Below are 20,390 nucleotides of genomic sequence, written 5' to 3' on the forward strand. Positions count from 1 at the left end.
TCCATCCAACAGCAATACACAATTTTTCAAGATTCTGTGCCACTTTAAAACAAGGATACCTTTCTCCCAGTTTGCAATAATACATGCCTCATTTCTGTCTAAGTCCTCATCATGGGTATCTTTAGAGTCCATGTTTCTACCAATAGTCTCTTCAAAGCAATTCAGGCCTTCTCTATCAAGCTTCTCACAACTCTTCCAGAATCTTCCCCCATCCATTTAAAAAGCCATTCCAACATGTTTGGTATTTGCAAACCACAGCAGAATCCCACTTCTCCAGTACCAAAATCCGTTCTAGTTTGAAAAGGCAGCCAGAATGCAATATACCAGAAATGGAATGGCTTTTCAAAAGGGCAATTTATTAAGTGGCAAGTTTATAGTTTTGAGGTTGTGAAAATGTCCAAAGAAAGACAAAGCTATGAAAACGTCCAGATTAAGGTATCCAGGGAGAGATACCTTGGTTCAAGAAGGCTGATGATGTTCAGGGTTTCTTTCTCAGCTAGAAAAGCATATGGCAACATCTGCTCACTTTCTCTCTAGGAATCTTCCAACAGCTTCCCAGGGTTCTGTAAGTTCTGGTAGCTCTAAGACTTTTTGAAAAATGGTTCCCTCTTAAAGGGCTCCAGTAAACAACCCCACCTTGAATGGTGTAGACACATCTCCATGGAAACCATCAAATCAAAAGTTACCACCTACAATTGGGTGGAGCATATCTCCATGGAAATAAAAAAAAAAAATTTCATCCCCAGCAATATTGAATGCAGATTAAAGGACATGACTTTTCTGGGGGTACACAACAGATTCAAACCAGCACACATGGGCATTACATTTTCTGAGAAATGGGGGTGGGGGGGAGGTCTTCATTGCTGAAGTACAGGGTACATGAGAAACACTGGGAGAGGGACACTGAAAACACTGTAATTAGGAAGACCTTACTATCTCATATTGACAGTCTGGAGCTCTATCCTGAAAATATTAGAGAGTCCTGTGAGAATTTTAAGCATAGTTATGCAATATTTATGCAATAAAGAAATCCCTTTGGAAGCTGTGAGGAGGTGCAAGTGGGGCAAGTGGAGAGGTAGACCAGAGGTAAGGAGAATATCACTGAATCTATTGCAGTATACTTAGCCCCCTCCCAAGAGTCAAAGTATATATAGAAGAAGGTAGAAAAAAAAGAAAAGAAAGTAAAAAATGTATATGGAAGAGAGTTTGGATTTAAGAGATATTTGTGGGGTTGGGTTAGGCAGAATAGAGAACATATGGTGGTTGGACAGATATTGGAGGTGAAGGATATGGGGATACCAGTGGTGGTGACTCCAGGGTTTCTGGCTTGGCTAACAGGGTGACTGGTTCCATTTTGGGGAAACTATTCTGTAGAAGGAGGAGACATTTTAAAAGAGATGACGAATTCAATTTGGAGAACATCAGACAAGTTGCCTGTGAAGTTTAGCTCAGTTTGACAGCTGTTAGTTCCTACTGCATGCCAAATAAGAGATAGTTCTACTCTTGGATAATGTACATTTGTTGGAAAGACAGATTAGCAAACAGATAAATTGAATCAAATGTAAAAAATGCATCAAAATAGATATGCATGGGTTAGTCTGAAAGCTATATGAAGTAACAATTAGCTCAACCTTAAGGTGTTGAGGTGGGGAATAGTGACAAACTTTAGCTGGATCTTAGAGACATGCAGATGACAATCAATTCAAGAAGAGTGAGAATCTAGGCAAGAGGACATAATGAGCAAAGATGGGGTATGAAGCACCAAAGTATGAAAAGGATTACACAGTAAGTTTTCACTGAAATATAAAAGGCAAAGGCAGGGGCCAGGTCACGGGGTACTTTGCATACACTGTGCTGATGAGCTGGGAGGAGCTGTGGAAGGGTTTTGATCTTCGAAGGGAGAATAGCACATGTGCAGTTAAGATAGTGGCACCAGTATGGAAGATGAACAGGAACAGGGAAAAACTAAAATTAAGGACACCAGAAAGGAGTCCATTACAATAACCCAGGTGAAAGAAAATGAAGACCTGAACATGGCATTGACATGTGGATGGGAAGAAAGGACAGCAATCTTGTGCTTGAAAAGGCGAAGCTCTTGCATTTGCGAAAATTGGTGATGCCATATCAGATATCCGCTGTGAAAAAGGAATGCAGCAGGACAAGCAGTTCTTGAGATGGAGGGAGATTGTCTCCTTCTGTACATTTTGTCTTAGAGATGTATGAAATACCTCTTACATTTGGGTAGGTGGGTCTAGTAGCTCTGATATGAATCTGGGAGAGAGCTGGAATGAAGATGATATATTTTGGAATCAATAGCATAGAGGTACCAGTGAAAAGTAATTACAGCAGCAATAATAATTGTTTTTAAAAGCTGTAATTTTAACCTACTATGTGCAGGCATTGAGTAGCGCATACTTTACATTAATGCATATGTTCTTCTCCAGCAATTCCCACAATAGCACTCTGAGGTGGATGTGATAACTACAGAGGCAATAATTAATACTTGGAGTGATTATAAAACTTTCCCAGGGATGTGTTGTTAATCAAATTCAGGTTTGCCTAAGTCTTCAATTTAGTTTAGTTTATCTTTTTTTTTTTTTTTTTTTTTAACCACAACCCTTCTTTTGAGTGAGGAAAGTGTCTCAGGGAGATTATACAAAGAAGAAAGGGCCAGGAATGATACCCGTGCTAAAACATGCTTAAAGGGTGAATGTGAAAAGAGAACCCAAGGAGACTTTGGCTGTAAAGAAAGAAAACAAAGCCCACTCAAGACTTTCAAGGAAACTAAGGGAAAGGCAGTGTCAAGAAGTAGAGAGTTGACCCGTTGTGTCGGCCTTTGTCAAATGGAAGAATAAGGATGGGAGTGAATTCTTTGAGTTTGAGAATATAGTGGCCATGAGTGAGCCATGTCAGGGCAGTTTCACTGCAGCAGCTGTCACAGAAGCCAGATTGCAAGACCCTGAAACTGATAAGGTTGTAAGGAAGTGGAACCATAGTAAGGCTATTCTTTCAAGAAAATTGATGAAGGGCAGGCGAAATATCAGACGGTCATTGGGATGGTTAGAAGGGGGCAGCCACAAGGAAGTTTATTTATTTATTTATATGGGATAGATTTAACTGTATTTTTAAAACATAAAAAATAGGTGGGAGAGGGAGACTAGCAGAAAGGGTGAGGTTTAAATGATATGTGCAAGAAAAAATAAGGAATCCTGAAGCAAGGCATGTAGTGAGATGGGAACAAAGGTGCACAGGGCCAAGGGCACAGGTGAATGTGTTGGCCTTGAATTGCCCAGTGGCTAATTTGCCTCTGACCCTAGAGAAAATGTGTAAAGATGGAAAAGTGAATAGGTAAATTTGGTATGAAGAGAGATGAGAAGTTGACACTCATTCTTAAGCAACTCAATGATCTCAATCCCTTAGAGGGTATGTAAGTTTTTCTTAGGGTGAGAAAGCATGAAATGTTTAAAATAACCTTGTACATACAGGTTTGGAGTTGAGGAGAGAAGCCGTCAATAGTTAAGTGCATGCAGATAAGATCACCCAAGAGTAATGTGACATTTAAATGAGGCAAAAATTGAACCTTGGAGTTAACTTCTATTTGTGATGAGCAGAGGGGAAAATAAAACCTTTAAAGGAGACAGAAGTTTGGAAGGAGGAACACCACAAAATCCAGGCGAGGGAGGAGAATGCTGAGCAGCGTGAAATGCCACAGCATGTTAAAGGAGATAAGGATGAAAATGGCCAACCAACTCATAATAATTAGACACCTCGGTTGGTGAAAACAGGTTTGGGGAAGCTGCGAAAGTGAACATAAATACGATGGTTTTTTCCAGAAGCTACAGCAGGCGTCAGAATTTAAGACCTCCTTTTCTCACTTCCCTCCCTCTAGCCTTCCTTTCCTCCCACTCTCCTTCCTTTAGCTCTTTTTTATTTCAGATTTAAAGTCGAAGCTATCTGAATATATTTAAACATTGAAAGCAAAACAAAATAAAATAAAACAAAACAAAAACTCCAAAAAAAAAAAAAACCAAACAAAAAATAAAAGCATGAAAATAGAGGAAAGAGAGAAGGTGCTGGACAAGATGAAATAGCTCATTGTCTTAGATGGGAAGTAAGGAGAAAGGAATAGTTGCAGAGGGAGATAAGTTTTCAGGATGAGAGAATTTATGCCTCGTAGCCTCTCTCTGCTCTCTGAAGCTGTCTACTGAGAGAAACAGGTGGAAATGGGATGAGAGCTTAGGAAGCATGGTGAAGTCAGGAGACAATGCTGGTAGGGAAGGGGGAAAGGAGGTGATGCCTCAAAATAACAATTTCAGTCATTACTAAACCACAATTGCAGTAACCAATAAAAAAGTGTGATACATTACTTTGATATAAAGATGGAAAGATAACAAGAATATAAATCGTACAAAATCCCCTTGATTCATGCAATAACTTCACCAATATTGGATATAACCTTGCTTCACACATTGAACCCTGAAATGACTGACAGAATAACAGAATAATAAAAAAGAGTAAGATTTGCTTTACTAAAGCTAGAGAAATCTTAAAGCAAAAATACAATTCATGTGTTTGAAACAAACAAATTCAAAGCAATAAAAGCCAATAAATAAAAAGTGGAATAAGTTGAAGTAGGGTTGTTTAGAGAGTAAAATTCCTGGCCATGCTAACTCTAACTGTAGCTACTTTTATAACCTATAAATTAACCCAAAAAGTTTAAGGGTTTGGGTGGCATGTATGCCCTGATGCTATGATCTGCAGCTCTGACCTGACTCACTTTTATTCTCTTAAGAATGCATCTTTTTAGATCTTTCATGATCATTCCACTAATTATGCCAACCCTTTTAACTAAAACTGGCATCCTTAGCTTCAATCACCTGGGAAAAGGTTTAAAAAGAGCATGAACCCTGGCATCATGGGATCAACAATGACATCCTGACCAAAAGGGGGAAAGGAAGTGTAACAAATAAGGTATCAGTGGCAGAGAGAGTTCAAATAGAATCAAGAGGCTACTCTGGAGGTCACTCTTACACAAGCTTCAGTTAAACATTGTTACCTATCATAACTTGCAAACCCCAACCAAAACCTGTCCTGCCAATCCTAAAGAATACCTAGAGCATTATATAAGATTCTACAGACATTCCATGCACTAGGGTAACTTTCTAAAACCTACAACCTTCAGATGGGTCCCTCGACCAGATAAGTCCTGAAATGCAGAGGGGCCAGCCTTTCCAGAACATCAACTAGTTCCATCCCCCATCCCATAGTATTTGCAGCCCCTTCCAACATAAAAAAGTTTGAATGAGCATAGTTGAAATAATCCTAACAAGTGGGAGAAAGCTCAAAGGTGATGGTGGAGAGATAAAGAGAAGATTGGGTTTAACAAATGAGTATAAGTGCTGAATCATTATACCGATATTTCTTTTAGCCTCCAGTACCTTAGAGCAGCTAGAAATAAAAACCTAAAATTATGAAATTGTAACCCATTCCAAACTCTGAAATCTGTTCTAGAACTAATTGTTGCCATGTACTTTGAAATGTATTGCTTTTATGAATATATTATTTAAGGAGAAGGAAAAGCACGAAAGAGAAGATAAGATTTAACAAATGAGTATGACTGCTAAATCATTCCAGTGATATCTCTGTTGGTCTCCAGTGTCTTGGAGTAGCTAGAAGAAAGAAATGAAAAATCGTGGAACTGCAACCTATACCAAACTTTAAAAACTGTTCTATAACTACTTGTTAAAATGTACTTGGAAACTTATTGCTTTTTTGTATATATGTTATATTTCACAATTAAAAAAAAAGAGCATGGAATCATCTAATCCTTTCCCCTGCACATATTTGTGTTAAAGACATGTAAATACTTTTTCGGGCCATGTCTGTACATACTCAATCAATATTAGCTCTTTACAAAATATTAAACTGAATGAAATACTATGTGAGGTCTCTTTCTCCAAAAATGAATCTGAAACTTGGCACATTGACTAAAAATACTTTGAAAAGTCTCTCAAATGTACAACTTTTAGATATTATATTTTAGAAGTGAAATAACAGTATCAGATAATTGGCAGCAAAGTCATTTTCCCAAGTGCAGATGCCAAGAGCATGGCAGCCATCCATTACTGGTTGATGTAGATCAAAAGGGGCTGAGACACCATCTCATCCTTATAGAATTTCAGAACTAGAGAAATTTGGAAGGGGAAAGTTAGCATCATTTGCCATTTTAAAGCCAAGCCATGTACACTGAGTCCCAGTCACTCCACCCTTATTTACAGCCCCCCTGTGGATTTCTTACAATAGTCTGATACATGTCAAGTTGGGCAAACCAAAATGCCTCACTCCGGTTACATTGGCTGACTTCTGGCCTCTCTGTTGGTGACAAGCTTCCTCTGTCTGTCCGTGACCACCCAAGATCTTGCCCCCTTCTCCAGATCCATTCTCTGAGCTTGCATGAGCAAATCATCTAAAAGTAATTAGAAAAAAAAGAGAAAACTATCTACCTACTTCTTGTAGAGGGGAGAGGAGCCAAACACCTCACTCTTTTCCTGGACTCCCAACCAGGCCCTTATTTTTCTTTTATTATGAAATCTTACTATATTTTTGGATCATTCAGAACATGATGCTCTTTTAAAAAATGAATGTATGAATTGATATAGCATTTTAAAATATGCATGAGCACTTCCAGGACTTTGAAAGGCCTCCTTAAACAATTGGTTCAGACTCTCCAGAACACAACCTCTCTACACGGGGTGAAGAAATGACTTGGAGCTAATACTAGACCTTGGAGAGTAGAAGGAGGAAAAGGGCAATTGACTTATGTTAAACTCCATGTAACATGGATGAAGTGGAGACCTTAAACTGCAATGTTATTGTAAATTTTCCAGTAATCTAGATGGCTGAATTACAAATACTGGAAACTGATTCTGCCTTCCTGCTTCACACTGACAGTGACACTTGGCCTACCCACATCTGAGATCTTGTGGCTTTTGATTCATTCTTAGTTGATGCCTCCTCTCTTGTTTTCTCAAAATGTAAATATTTGTTCTGTCTGCATTCTAATTGCTAGTCTTGGTGTGTTATTGAGTATGAAGGCTGTGGTAACTCAGATGCTTCAGGGTCTGTTGCTGAGGGTTGGGATTTCGTGTTTTATGACATTAGCTTGGCATAATTGCCAGCCACTATGTCCCTATGCCCCTGACTAAATTGCAGTTGTCTCTAATTGAAACCCAGTATTATTTTATTCCTCTCTACAGAGAAGAAACCCAGAACTATCATTCCGTACACACACCAAACCACAGGAGCCTGGGTGAGGTTCCATAATGACAGAGCCTCTTACACGGCCACATTTACAATCCTTCTGCCAATTAGCTTAATTTCCTTTGTCTAGACTTACTTATTACGTGGAAGAGCTCATTTCCTTAAAGGGAGATGAGGAGGGTAAAGGAGCATCTTTGGTCCTTCAATTGCTGCTATGTGGAGAGGAGAGAAAAACATGAATAGAACCAAGAAAACAAAACGGAATGAGAGGATTTGTCCTTGAATAAGCGATTTCCTAAAGCACATGTTGGTTCTGGAATTGATCTGGGATGAATCATGGCCCACTGAAAATGTATTCTAGGAAGAATGGAATTCACTGCCATTTGCAGCAAAGAACACAGTAAATGATATAAAACCCCAAAGCAAAAAGGTACTTCTTATCAGAAGGTGGTTACTAAGGAGGAAAACGCCCCTAGCCGCTGGATTCCCACTTGACGTCTGCGACAGCACCCAGCAGTAATGAGAACTCTCTACTATTCGCGGTTCTGCTTTCGTGGCATCTTCTCAATGTGGGTTTCCAGAATGAAAGCTGTCAGGATCTGAAGTACCCTGGTTTCTCTTTGGGTCATGTTTGTGGTGATCACTAAGAGGAACTTGATATTTCGTCCATAGGCCCTTTTGAACTCACCTTGGAAACTAGGCTGGGATCCATTTGAATAAAAGCAGTCTGCATTTTCACCATATTTAAAAGCATAAGACAAAATGAATTTGAGGTTTCCAGATAGCACGGCCATACAACTAGGGAGAGGATTCCCAAAGGGATCACAGTTGGCAACGATGGACTGAAAGGTCATGGGGCAAGGCTGTCCTCTCCCGGAATGGAGTTGCCCTTTGGTTACCACATACAAAAGGCCTTGGGACATCAGTCCTGGCCGGGAGCCCTAGAAGCTGTTCCCCTGAGGGACATTCTCTTTAGCCAAATTCTTAAGCAACTGCCAGTTAATTCACGTCCCACTTCTCCTCTGCTCCCTAAACTGCATCTTCTCCCGACTTGCCAGGCTCAAAGGCTGATTGCTTTCCTAAGCCACGATGATAGTTTTATTTTACTGCCACCTTTTGTCTGTTGTTTTTCTCTTGATTGACACACTTCTCAGGTTGCTCAAACTACCTCACAGTGGTCAAAAATTAGAAGGTTTTCTGCCTTTTTTACAAACGGTTTGCACATGGTAAAGATATATGCTTGGGGTAAATGTACTGATAGAACCCAAAGCTGAATGTGAATTGAAGAACCAATGCTGTGGATTATTTCCAGCAGGATAAGGAAATAACTTGGATTTGCTTCTAAATCTGAGGCGATTGTTAAGGCAACGTTATGAAGGGCAATGGGGTCTGTTTCATGCCACTGTCACTAGGTGTGATGCAGATTAATTGTGTGTACAGCTGCACACGTGGAAGTGAGCATGTTACCACTGCCTCCACTCACTCATTTCTCCATATCTCTCCTCTGGGCCTTAGTTCTTGAAGAGAAAATTATGCATTGATTAGATTGATAGTTTTCAAAATAATGGGTGATTTTACTCCCCCCCGCCCCAGGGGACATTTGCCAATCTCTGGAGTCATTTTTGGGCTGTTGCAACTTAAGGGCAGTGATGCTACTGGCATCAAGTGGACAGAGGTCAGGGATGCTGCTAAAACATCCTACAACTCACCAAAAAGCCTCCACAACAAAGAAATCATCTGGACTTGATGTCGGTAGTGATGAGATTGAGGGACCCTGGATTAGACAGGCTGATTTAGGATTCAGCCACATTTCTCCAGGCCTGTCGAATTCTGGGTTATCTCTATACACTCTATAGCAACTCATTCAGTATTATAACTTCTTGGGAGCTGATGTGTTTTTCCTATAGTGCTGGCTAACCCTTTGGATTTTTTTTTCATCTGATGCTCTGGCATAAGGAGATTATGAACCAAATCCCTCCACGGATACCTTTAATATCTCTAGGCAGAACTGGCCACTTAGCCATTTGTCCCACGTACTTTGTGCAAGTGTCACAACACCACTCACACTTGGCCCTAAGGGTGGAGGCATACAGGCACATCTTCACAAAGCTGTACCTCCTTATGGGGAGGACTTTGTCACATTTATCTTTACAACTCTCACCATCCCTACCATTGCATTTTGCACATAGGAAGCAAACACTGAGTGATTGTTATATTACAGTAAATTCAGTACAGGCATGAACTACAGAGAGGCTTGCAAATGGCACTATTTATATCTGTATTTCAAAGGTATGCATCCTTTTCATGGATTTTTAAAACGTACTACAATATGTTGGCACTGCCCATGGTGTAATTTATAAATGTGTGTGTGTGCATGTTTGAGAGAGAGAGAGTATTTCATTAAAGGAAATGGTTGTGAACAAACAGATATTAAACTCCTCTCTTATCTGCTTAATGTTTTTCAGTACCATCTTAGATGTTTTATGACTGCCAAAAAAAAAAAACTTGTCTTGCATGCGCTTATGATACAGCTAGGAAGAGAGGTTACATATGTAGAAATGCATAGCAATATAGAATAGCATGTGGAAACTGTGGCTGGAATGGACTCAATGATTAAGGCTGCAGAAATTCAGGTAAGAGAGAAGACACTGAAGACCAGGGTCTCTGTGGACTATGTAATGAGAGATGCAGGAATTGGCCTGGCCTTCAAAGGAAGAGAGGGATGGAAAAGCTCTTATGGGGATGGGTACTCTTGTCAAGAAGTGTGAAAGAAAGTTTGGAAGCTGGAATGCACACAGCAGAGTTATGAAGCAAGAAGAAGATGGGAGAAGAGTATTTTGAGGTAACAAAGTGTGAAAGAAAGTTTGAAAGATGGTTATAAGGAGGAAGGAGGGGAAGGATGGGGGATCTCAGACATTTCAGTACCTCAAATGCCAGACACAGGAATTTATTCTTATCTAGATGAAAAGGTCTTTAGTACAGTAATGATGTGTACGAAGAAGTGCTTTAGGAGAATTCATATGGAAGTTGAGAGAAAAAACCTAGGAACAGAAAGAACAATTATAAAAGTTGTAATTCTCTATGTATTATATAAAAAGACCAGTAGGATGAAACCAGAGTCCAGTATAGTAAGTGCTGACTATCAGTTACTGAATAAATGAGCGAAGGTTGAGAGAATAATGACTATGTTATCTGATAGGAGAAGAAAGAGAAATAAAGCTGGAAATGTTAAATCATTATAAAGAAAGACCTAACAGGATTTGGTGACAAATAGTTGTAAAAAAAAAAAAAAGTAAAAGATTACATATGTCTTTTTTGTTTGGTAGAAGTCATAGAAACAGAAATAGATTTTGTCCCATCAGTCTTATAAAATATCTAAAATTTGCTTCTTAAACTCCCCAAATCATCTCTAATCCCTCAGGTTTAATTTCTTACTTATCTATCTTTCTTAGAATTTTCATATAGTTCCTGTAAAGTTCTTATTATTCTCCTCTTTTTTTATATTATTTTGTACAGAATTCAAAAGTTTTAAATGTGGGTAGTTGGGGAAAGGATGTTTCCAATAACATACATAAAAATATAAATTGGTTTTTGCAAAAAGTTATGAATCTGGTTTAAGATATGGAGAGTTTGAGATAATTGTGGGACTTTTAATAAGAGGTGTCTGACAGAGATGAAGAGTGAGTACAATACAGAATTAAATTAAAATAATGACGAGTCAGATAAGTTTATAAATTTATAATTTGTAAAGAAGCACACGGCATTGATTTCCTCCTTTTCTTCAACAATGCTCTGAAGACTGAGTGAATTGAGGTGTAACTCAGGATTGGGAATAGTGTTAACTAAAGGCCAAACGATGAGGTTTGGTTTGGGGGCTCTGGGGAGCCTTGGGGAAAGGGGCTAGAACAAACTGTAGCACCAACTGGAAATCTAGGAAAGTTTCTCTCTTTTAGAAATGAATGGGTAGAAATAGAACCCTACTAAATATCTTCAGTATTCAATCTATATTCCCTAATTTCCTTGCCTTATACTGGCACCTCCTTTTCCATATTATATCACAGACTGATCTAGTCAGTCTGAAAAGATTTGAATGTTCTTCAGAAATGGACTAATTCAAAACATCTTTCATTGCATATTACAATTTTGTGAATGACCAAGAGCAAATATTGCACTGACATATCCAATAATGAACATTTTCAAATATTTTCATTCTATATTCTTTAAATTATGTTATTTATCTATTCGGGCACATTGCAATTACCATAGCAGTACCATGAAGATCAATTAGAATGGAAACTTGGAATTTGAAAGGAATACAAAATTTTGAAAAAAAATATCTTCCATGGCCAAAAGAGCCCACTAAAATCATTGTATAATGGGATAAATATTTCTGGATGTTCTTTAATTTGATTTATTCTGTTGTATTCTAAAATCGGGCTGGTTTCTCAACCTCCCCATGCTCTCAGCAGAACTGGTCCAAGCACAGAGCCTTCATTAGCATTGGAAGAGACTTTCAATTGGATCTCCTCCATGAGGCTCAAAGATGAAATACTGGTTCTTGGGAGTGTAATTACTGTGAATTTCAAATCCCTGAGAAAAAAATCTAGTTGATTTGTGTTGAAAACTGAGTTCAGTGAAGAATATATATTTTAGATATTGGGATCCAATAGTCTAATCCAAAGATTAGTGAGGAATTGACTGAGGGGTGTACTTAAAGTATAAGCACAAGCAAGAATGAAAGAAACACAGAAACTTAATCTTCTATTTCTTTTCTTTCTTTTTTCCCTCCTTAAATGTGGACTATACAGTTAGTGAGGTATCGAGGACAAAATATTTATCGAATTAAGGGGGAAAGGAAGAACCTCATGAGAGAATTGTAACTTCTTAAAGCCAGGAGGGATCCTAGAGACACCACCCTACCCTAGCAATTTTATAGCTCAAGAAAGCTGTGACTTCATGCAAATAGCATGACATAGCCATGATTGCATACCTACTGAATGAAAACTCCAGGACTATAACCCAATACTTTTTGTACCATCAGCACTATCCATTGGACTTCACTCCTTCTCATAAGTTTCTCTTAACCTGCATTATTTATTAATCGGATGATCTTTCATAAATAGCACAGATTTTTCTTTTAGAAATAGCATTAGTATCCTGGGGTATAAGTAATTGTGATATGATATCTAATCTAGCGCTCTCCCTGGAGAAATCTGCCAAGATTGGTGGAAAGTTGTTGAGTTTATAGCATTTCAATGAAGAAGTTTCTTATAGTTATCTTTGATGAGTAACTCCAGTTCTTAGTGGGCTTCATTTAGGAAAAAACCAACCAAACAAACAAACCAAGCACAGTTCCATATATAAAGTCAGTTTTCAGTGGAGTATGCAATAGGCCAGATATCAGGATTCTCGGTCTTGTCATGGACTGTCCATCTACGCTTTGTGAGGCAAGACCCAGACTTACTGAACCTCAGACTTGCTGGGTGTAAATTAAGAATAATAATGTCCTTCTACACAACTTTGATGTGGGGATGGATCATGTAAGATATTAGATTTGTACATTCTTGAAAACCAAGTATAAGGTGATACAACATTAACTAAAACATTATTATTATTATTATTATTATTTATACATGGGCAGGCACCGGGAATCGAACCCGGGTCCTCGGGCATGGCAGGCAAGCACTCTTACCTGCTGAGCCACCGTGGCCCACCCTAAAACATTATTTTTAAAAAATAAAACTTTTACTCTCTTGTTTAGTGTTCCATAGACACTAAGAGTACATAACATCTTCCCTAGAGTTCAAGTTTTTAAGCTTAATTTTGGCATTTGTTCCCTTTCTTTTGCATATCAACTTAAGTACCAGAAAAATATCTTCTAAGAAAGAAATTCTGTGGCATTTCCGGCAGCAACTCAATATTGGGAAATGTATTTGGCAGCCTGCTGGGAGCCAAGGAGCATTAGAAGTCTGTGGGACATCACGACAATTTCTGAAGTGCTGTATCCTGATCTCTGAGCCAAAGTGAGCCCTGAGTCATAAATGAAACCACTGGTCTTTCAGGCAGCAGGGTAAGCCCAAGGTGTCTTAGCCACAGGATAGCTCAAGCGATGCAAAAGGGTTTTCTAATTTGACCATTATAGCACTTAAAAAATGGAAGCCAGTCTGAACGTGGAAGACCAAACAATTCTTCAGTTCTCTTGCATTTGGGATGTCGACAGCTTGCAAGATCACAAGGCAAATGATACATGCAATTTTTACTGCTATTTTCCTACTTCTTAGGAGTCAAATTATTGGAGTTTCTTCTGATGTCCTCACTAGAGTCCTTACATATTGCCAACTTGTCAGATGTGTAAAAATTGCTTCAACTACATGTAAAATATGAACGTTGACACAATCAGACAGGGCTCCACATTGAATCAGGCATAAGTGCCTAGTTAGCAGTAATAAATGAGCTTACATGCTTACACAGTTAACACTAATAAATGAGCTTACACACTTATACAGTTTAAATGCAGTGTGAGGTCCCAGGCTTGCCAGTGTTTATTTACAGAATGAATGCTTTTGAGACCACAATTGAAATGAAATGTATAATAAGGGGGAAATACAAAGAAATCCTTTGTACGTGTCTATAAGTAGTCTAAAGCGGAATTCATAATCCTCAATGGATAACATCCGAACTTCTTTACAGAGTTTGATTCTCTTAATTCCCCCCATAAAATTCCATGGATAACACCCCACAGATTTATAGAGAATGTGGACTCATTTTGGAATTACTGACCAAGAAGCAAAAAAGTGAGCGTGAAACGCAAATTCCAGGTGTGTATGTATGTATGCACTCTTAGCTAAGAGTGTGAAAAATCAGCCCTGACTGGTTTAAAGGTTTGCCACTGTTCCATGGGGCCAGAAAAATCCACAGCTTCTGGAGTTGCTTAAATAATCAACTCCTGACTTGGACGCTACTTGCATTAATATCTTGAATTTCTCTTTGAATCCTTTCTTTTTTTCTTGATCCTGGAAGGCAGTGGTGATTTATGATTCATCATTTTCCGGAGTTTTTTTGTTTTTTTTTCTGTTTTTTGATCAGTTTATAGCGACAGCATCTTTTCCTTAAATACCGCTTACAGTCCCAGTTAAAGCAGATGTTCTTTGCTAGTAGCTGGGAATAGCTTTTAGAGCAGCAAACTATTACTGCCTTGTCCAAACGGAGCTACCTTGAGACTCAGATAGCTTTTTCCACCAAATTCAATGAAGCCACATGATACAACAAAATGCAGTTGTGAGTTAGAGGTTTTTTTAATTCCTCTATTCTGATTCAAATGAGAGGGGAAAAGATTTTACTTGATCCTTATTGTGCATATGAGGAAGGAAGGTAGAGCCTTTTTTGTGCTTCCCTTTTTTAATCTCTTTGAAACTGAGTCTGCAAAGACACTTGATACATTAGTAAAAGAGTTAGGAGTAAACTCCTAAATATGACAGCAACCTAAAATAAAATTACAAATTAAGGAAAGTGTATTTTATATGCTTTTCTGTTTGTCTTTTCAAGTTCCTGTCCAAACTCCTCCATTCCAAAAACTAGTACCTACTGACCAGGCAGGATTGTGCGCTGAAACAATCCTTTTTAGAGCTTAAATCTTTAGGAAAAAAACACAAAAACTCCACCTCCACCTTTCTCTCATGTTCCTTATCCAAATAAAAATGGACCCACCTAGAACCCATTAGATTAGATCATTCCTCTCAGCTTTGAGTGTCCTTGGATAAGAGTTTCCAAACTTCCCTCGTAATATGTTTAGATTTTGAAAAATGATTTCTGAGATGATAATTTAAAAGAAAACTAAGGAAAATTTAGTGACTCTTGAAGAGTAGCAGGGAAGATACAAAAGATTGGATGGATGAGTGAAAGAATGAATGAATTGGATATCTTGATACATATTTATTGATCAACTTCCATGGGCAAAATTTGGTGCCCGGCATTAGAGCCACAGAAATGAACCAAGTGTATAATTCTTTGCTTCCTGGAGCACACAGCTCTATACTAGGGCCAATTATATCAGAAAGGGGAAACAGTTTCTCTGCCCCAGCTAATGAAAGAAATTGGAGATGATTTCCTCTTCCCAGTTACGTGAGCAATTTTGCAGTGTTATCTCATATAAAGGTGATAAAAAATCTTTATAATCATATAAAGATTATAAATAATTAAACCTCTAGTTTAATTATTTATAAACATGTTTAAGTGCTCCACCCATCTGGTTTTAGGGTCTCTTTAGAGCAGCAGTTACATCTGATTTGTCTCGTATCTCTAACAATAAAGTAGAAAAATGAAATATAAATAGCAAAATAGGGGTTGATTTTTTTAGTGCTGTATGGTGGGGTCACATTTCATTATTTTTCCATGTGAGTATCCCATTATCGCAGCACCATTTGTTGAAATTTTTGTTTGCTTGCTTTTTTATTTGTTTTGCTTGTTTGTTTAGTTTTTGGGGAAGTACATGGATGGGGAATTGAATCCAGGTCTCCCACATGGCAGGCGAGAATTCTACCACTGAAGGGTGGGCCACGGTGGCTCAGCAGGTAAGAATGCTTGCCTGCCAAGCCCGAAGACCCGGGTTCGTTTCCCGGTGCCTGCCCATGTAAAAAAAAAAAAAAAAAAAAAAGAATTCTACCACTGAACTAGCCTTGTACCCTCTTCATAAAGGTTTTTTAAAAATGTGAATGTATTCATTTCTGGTTCAGAAAAGTGATCAAGAACAAGAAGTAGAATTATACAGAAGGCAAAAAAAAAAAGCACACTTTTAATTTGGAAGCTTTTAACAGCTAACATTAAAGTTCACTTTTAAAAAGTTTCCAATTGATTTAACAAGAAAAGCAGGACTATAGGTGACCATTGAATATGCTCAATAAAAAAGAGTGCCTCCATGTTGCATAATTTTCAGATCGTACAAGTTTCCTGAATTCTACTTATTTAATTTCAAAGACCTTTATTGTAATTTCCTAAGAATTTTCAGATTTCAGCCTAGAAATTCTAGGCAGGTAAAGTAATCCTATTTGGAAAATACACAAGTGTTGGATTAGCTCGGTGTTCTAAAATTTATTCCAGAGCATCACCTCCAAGACAAAGGTGTAGTGTGATAGATTTTTTTTTCTGGGTAGTGCCCACATTATTTAGTTGCATTAGAAGTAGCTCCTAACACCAGTTGAACTTAACCAAAGAAGCAAGAAATTTCATGAATAAGTGTTAACATGGACAAACGCATTTTCATAGACAGAGTTCCAGCAATTGTTGAATTGTGATACAAATTACACTGCATACATTGTAACAAAATATACATTGGGATTTTAATTTCACAATTTACATAGTGTATTTCATGTATTCTTAACATTAAAAAAAAATCTCGTTCTAATAATTATAGCATGTTTTCCTTCACTGATAATTTAAGTTCACATATCTTGTCCCCATTCTTCCCAACTTCCCTTATTAGTTATATTAACGTTAAAGAACAATCATATTTTCAGAATTATAGTAATATAATGAAAGGCCATGTTTTGTTGTTTAGATGAATGCAGGATTTTGGGGGCATATAGATTTGAGTTTGAGCCCTGGTTTTATTACTCACCAATTATATGATGTTGGGCAAGTAATTTAGTCTCTTTTGCATCTGTAAAATTGGATTGTTAATAACATTAAACAAAGCTGATACTTGTAAAAGCACTTACCACAGGGTCTGCTACAAAATATAAAGTCAAAAGGCATTAGCAATAATTATTGACAGTGTGGAAATAACTACATGCTGGTTTCTAAATGTGATGTTAATAATTTAAATACTTATAAAAAATAAAAACATTGAGAACCAAGACAAATCAGTGCAAAATCATGCAAGGTGAAACTGTGGCAGTGTGTGTTGTGCCCTCCTACTGCCTCTGAGGCTAGAAATGAATGGTGTACATTAACTAGAATTGACTAGAATGAACTAGAATTGACTGTGTACATCGGAGATGTTGGTATCACCCATATTTTGGATGTAGGTGGATAAATTTATCAGTGTACCCAGAGCTAAATGTAAAATAGGTCTTCAATGATTTGAGAATTTAAAATTTTGCAATGGAAAGATATTGAAAGTATGTTATTCATTAGCCACTCACTCCAGCTATCCTCAGAGAATAGTCTGATTGGAAACAGATGCCAACATTGCAGTTAATTCATGATTCCCACAGAGTAGATAGATTTTAATGGCCAGGATATTTTAGTCACCTTTACTGTAATAACCCTTAACTCTAATTTTCTGTGTTAACTTTATTTTTCTAAAATGTGAAAAAAAATAGCTTTGTGACATCTCCTTGTGGATTTTAAAGAGTTTCTAGGAGAATATATCGTAATAATGTGTACTCAATAAATACTTGTTGCAAACAATGAGAAATTAACTTTAGTCATCTTTTATTACCTAACCTCACTTTTTTCTACATATCAGATTCCAATTAACCTTAAGTGGCTTTGCATAATAGATTAACTTTTATGTTTGGTGCTTGAAAATTAAATGTGTTTTTGGCTAATGGTATAAATCAGATAAAATTTTAGTAAAATCCTTTAACATTTTCTTATTCTTTGTAAGTTGCAGAATATGAAATCTCTGACAACTTCTGGAAAATTTGCCAACAAGTAAAAAGTAAAAATCAAAGTGAATCTTATATTTAGAGACAGTAAATTGAATATAAGCAATAGCCTCCACTTTCTCTCTTAAGCCACTTCAATGATAGTTAAGTGTGCCAGTTTGAAAGATTTATATACCCTAGAAAAGCCATGTTTTTTAATCCAAATCAACCTTGTGAGAGCAACGGCTTCTTCTAATTCCTATTCAACACTGTATGTTAGAAATCAGTTTATCTTCATGGAGATGTGACTCGATGAAATGTGAGTTTTAAACTTGGTTAGGTGGAGATGTGTCTCCACCTGTTCTACATGGGACTTGATTCGTTTACTGGAATCCTATAAAAGGGAATGATGGGAAATTTGGAGAAAGCAGAGAATGACAGAATGCCATGGAACCACTAAGCAGAGGGTCCACTAGCCTGTGACGTTTGGAGATGAAGAAGGAAAATGCCTCCCGGGGAGCTGGAGAGGAAGCTAGCAGATGACACCATGTTCCCCATGCACCCTTCAAGCTGAGAGAAACACTGACCATGTTTGCCATGTGCCTTTCCACTTGAGTGAGAAACCCTGAACTTCATCTGCGTTCTTAAACCAAGATATCTTTCCCTGGATACCTTAGATTGTACATTCCTATAGACTTGCTTTAATTGGAACATTCTGTCGGCCTTAGAACTGTAAACATGTAACTTATTAAATTCCCCCTTTTTAAAAGCCATTCCATTTCTGGTATATTGTGTTCTGGCAGCTAATGAACTAGAACATTAAAATATTAAGAAAAGGGGGCAGGCATAAATCAAAACAGATGCAAACCCAAATGGACAACTAATAGGTGAAGAGATAATAACAACAAAATTTTGGAGGCTGGAAAGATGAATGCTGGTAATTCTTAATAGGTCATTAGCCATCAGGGAGGCAATTGAATGTACAAGGTGCATTGCAAATAGGACTGAATTGGGGGCTAAATATTAGAAGCAGGTTGAAGTTCCGTTCAGGAAGGAATAAGACTGCCATCACCCCTACCTCTCTAGGTAGAAGGAGATGGAGTGTGGTATATTTTTATTTTCAGAATATATACATATATATGTATATTATGTACATATGCCACGTATATTCATTCTTTGGTGATAGTGCAAACGGAAGGCCTGTGGAATATAGGATACTAGTTAAGAGTGAAGACAAGCACTAAAAAGTGGAGACTAAGTGAAAGTTTGACTACTATACACAATACTGAAGCTTCTTCCCCAACTCAGCTTCCGTAACTCTGCAGCTAGGCTTTAAATTTCCAAAATACAAAGGGTAGAAAGAACCTTTCCTGAGAAATCTCTTTAGCCCAATAGGAGGGAGAAATGGTCTAAAGATACTACTGGCTTTAGGTTCTCTCAAACTAAAGAGCTAAATTACCTCACTCTGGGTTTTCCACAATCATCAAAACTACTCATTAGTATTCTATTTCAAACAAAATTTTTAGTGCTCTAATTTAAAATATGAACCACAAACCACCAGGCATCAATCAGCAGACATCCGAGGAGAGCCTCTAATACTGAAGACGAAGATCCACGTGAACCACCCAAAGGGCAAAAACAATCCAGAGAACACAGACATACATGTAGGGAGAGCAAAACTTCACAGTCCTCAGATAAGGGCAGTATTGCCAAAAAAGAGAAAAAGGAGAGGCTACCAGGAAAGGACTAGTCAAAGAAAAAGAGGCCTTGAAAAGTAAAAAAATATACAGCAAAGAATGAAAGACCATAATACAAAATTGAAAGATAAAGTTGAGGAAATAAAAATAAAAGACAAAAATTGGAAAATAGGAGAGAAATAATTTTAAAATTACACCACCAGTCCAAGAGATCCAGTATCTGAATAAAAGGCATTACAGAAAGGGAGAGTTGAGATAGTAGAAGGAAGGAAAGCATCAATAGAGTAATTGAAGAAAATGTTCAGGTAATGAAGAAGTCACCAATATCCAGGACAATAAATGAAAAATACATATAAATGAAGAAAGCATATTGCTATGAATGTCCAAAAGTAGAAAATAAGATTATTCCATATATGAAAAAAAAAGGAATCATTATTTTCATACAAAAAAACTAGCAATGAGAGCAGCTTCAGACTTCTCAACAGCTCTGCAGAAAATCAAAAACAATGGAGCAAAGTCTTCAAAATTCTAAGGCAAATGACTTTTTAAAGTTCTCTTCCAAGTCCCTAAATCACTCTATTTTATTTATTAATTTATAATTTATTAATAAATATATTCTCAGATATGCATATTTTAGTAAGTTTACGTATGCTGCTCCAAACAAAGGAGAAAAACAAGAAAGAGAAAAATATGGGATCAGAAAACAAAAGCAGTTCCGCTGAGGCCCGGGGAATCCCCAGCAGTGCTGGTGAGCGTAGATGGCAAGATGGCAGCTGCAGAGTGCACATGGAATGCAAGAAGCCCAGATTGGAGAAGGCGAGAGGCCCCTCAGAGAGAGACTGTCTCG

At 37.6% G+C, this 20,390-nt stretch overlaps 1 protein-coding gene across 1 annotated transcript in view; it reads right to left on the minus strand.

Annotated features, from left to right (window-relative positions):
* The window catches only part of GREM2 (gremlin 2, DAN family BMP antagonist), a 128,280-nt gene that overhangs the window by 39,256 nt on the left and 68,634 nt on the right, over positions 1–20,390 (minus strand). The gene's annotated exons all lie outside the window — the stretch shown is intronic.

This window comes from Tamandua tetradactyla, chromosome 7 (genome assembly GCF_023851605.1).
Source record: "Tamandua tetradactyla isolate mTamTet1 chromosome 7, mTamTet1.pri, whole genome shotgun sequence".
Taxonomy (NCBI): Eukaryota; Metazoa; Chordata; class Mammalia; order Pilosa; family Myrmecophagidae; genus Tamandua; species Tamandua tetradactyla.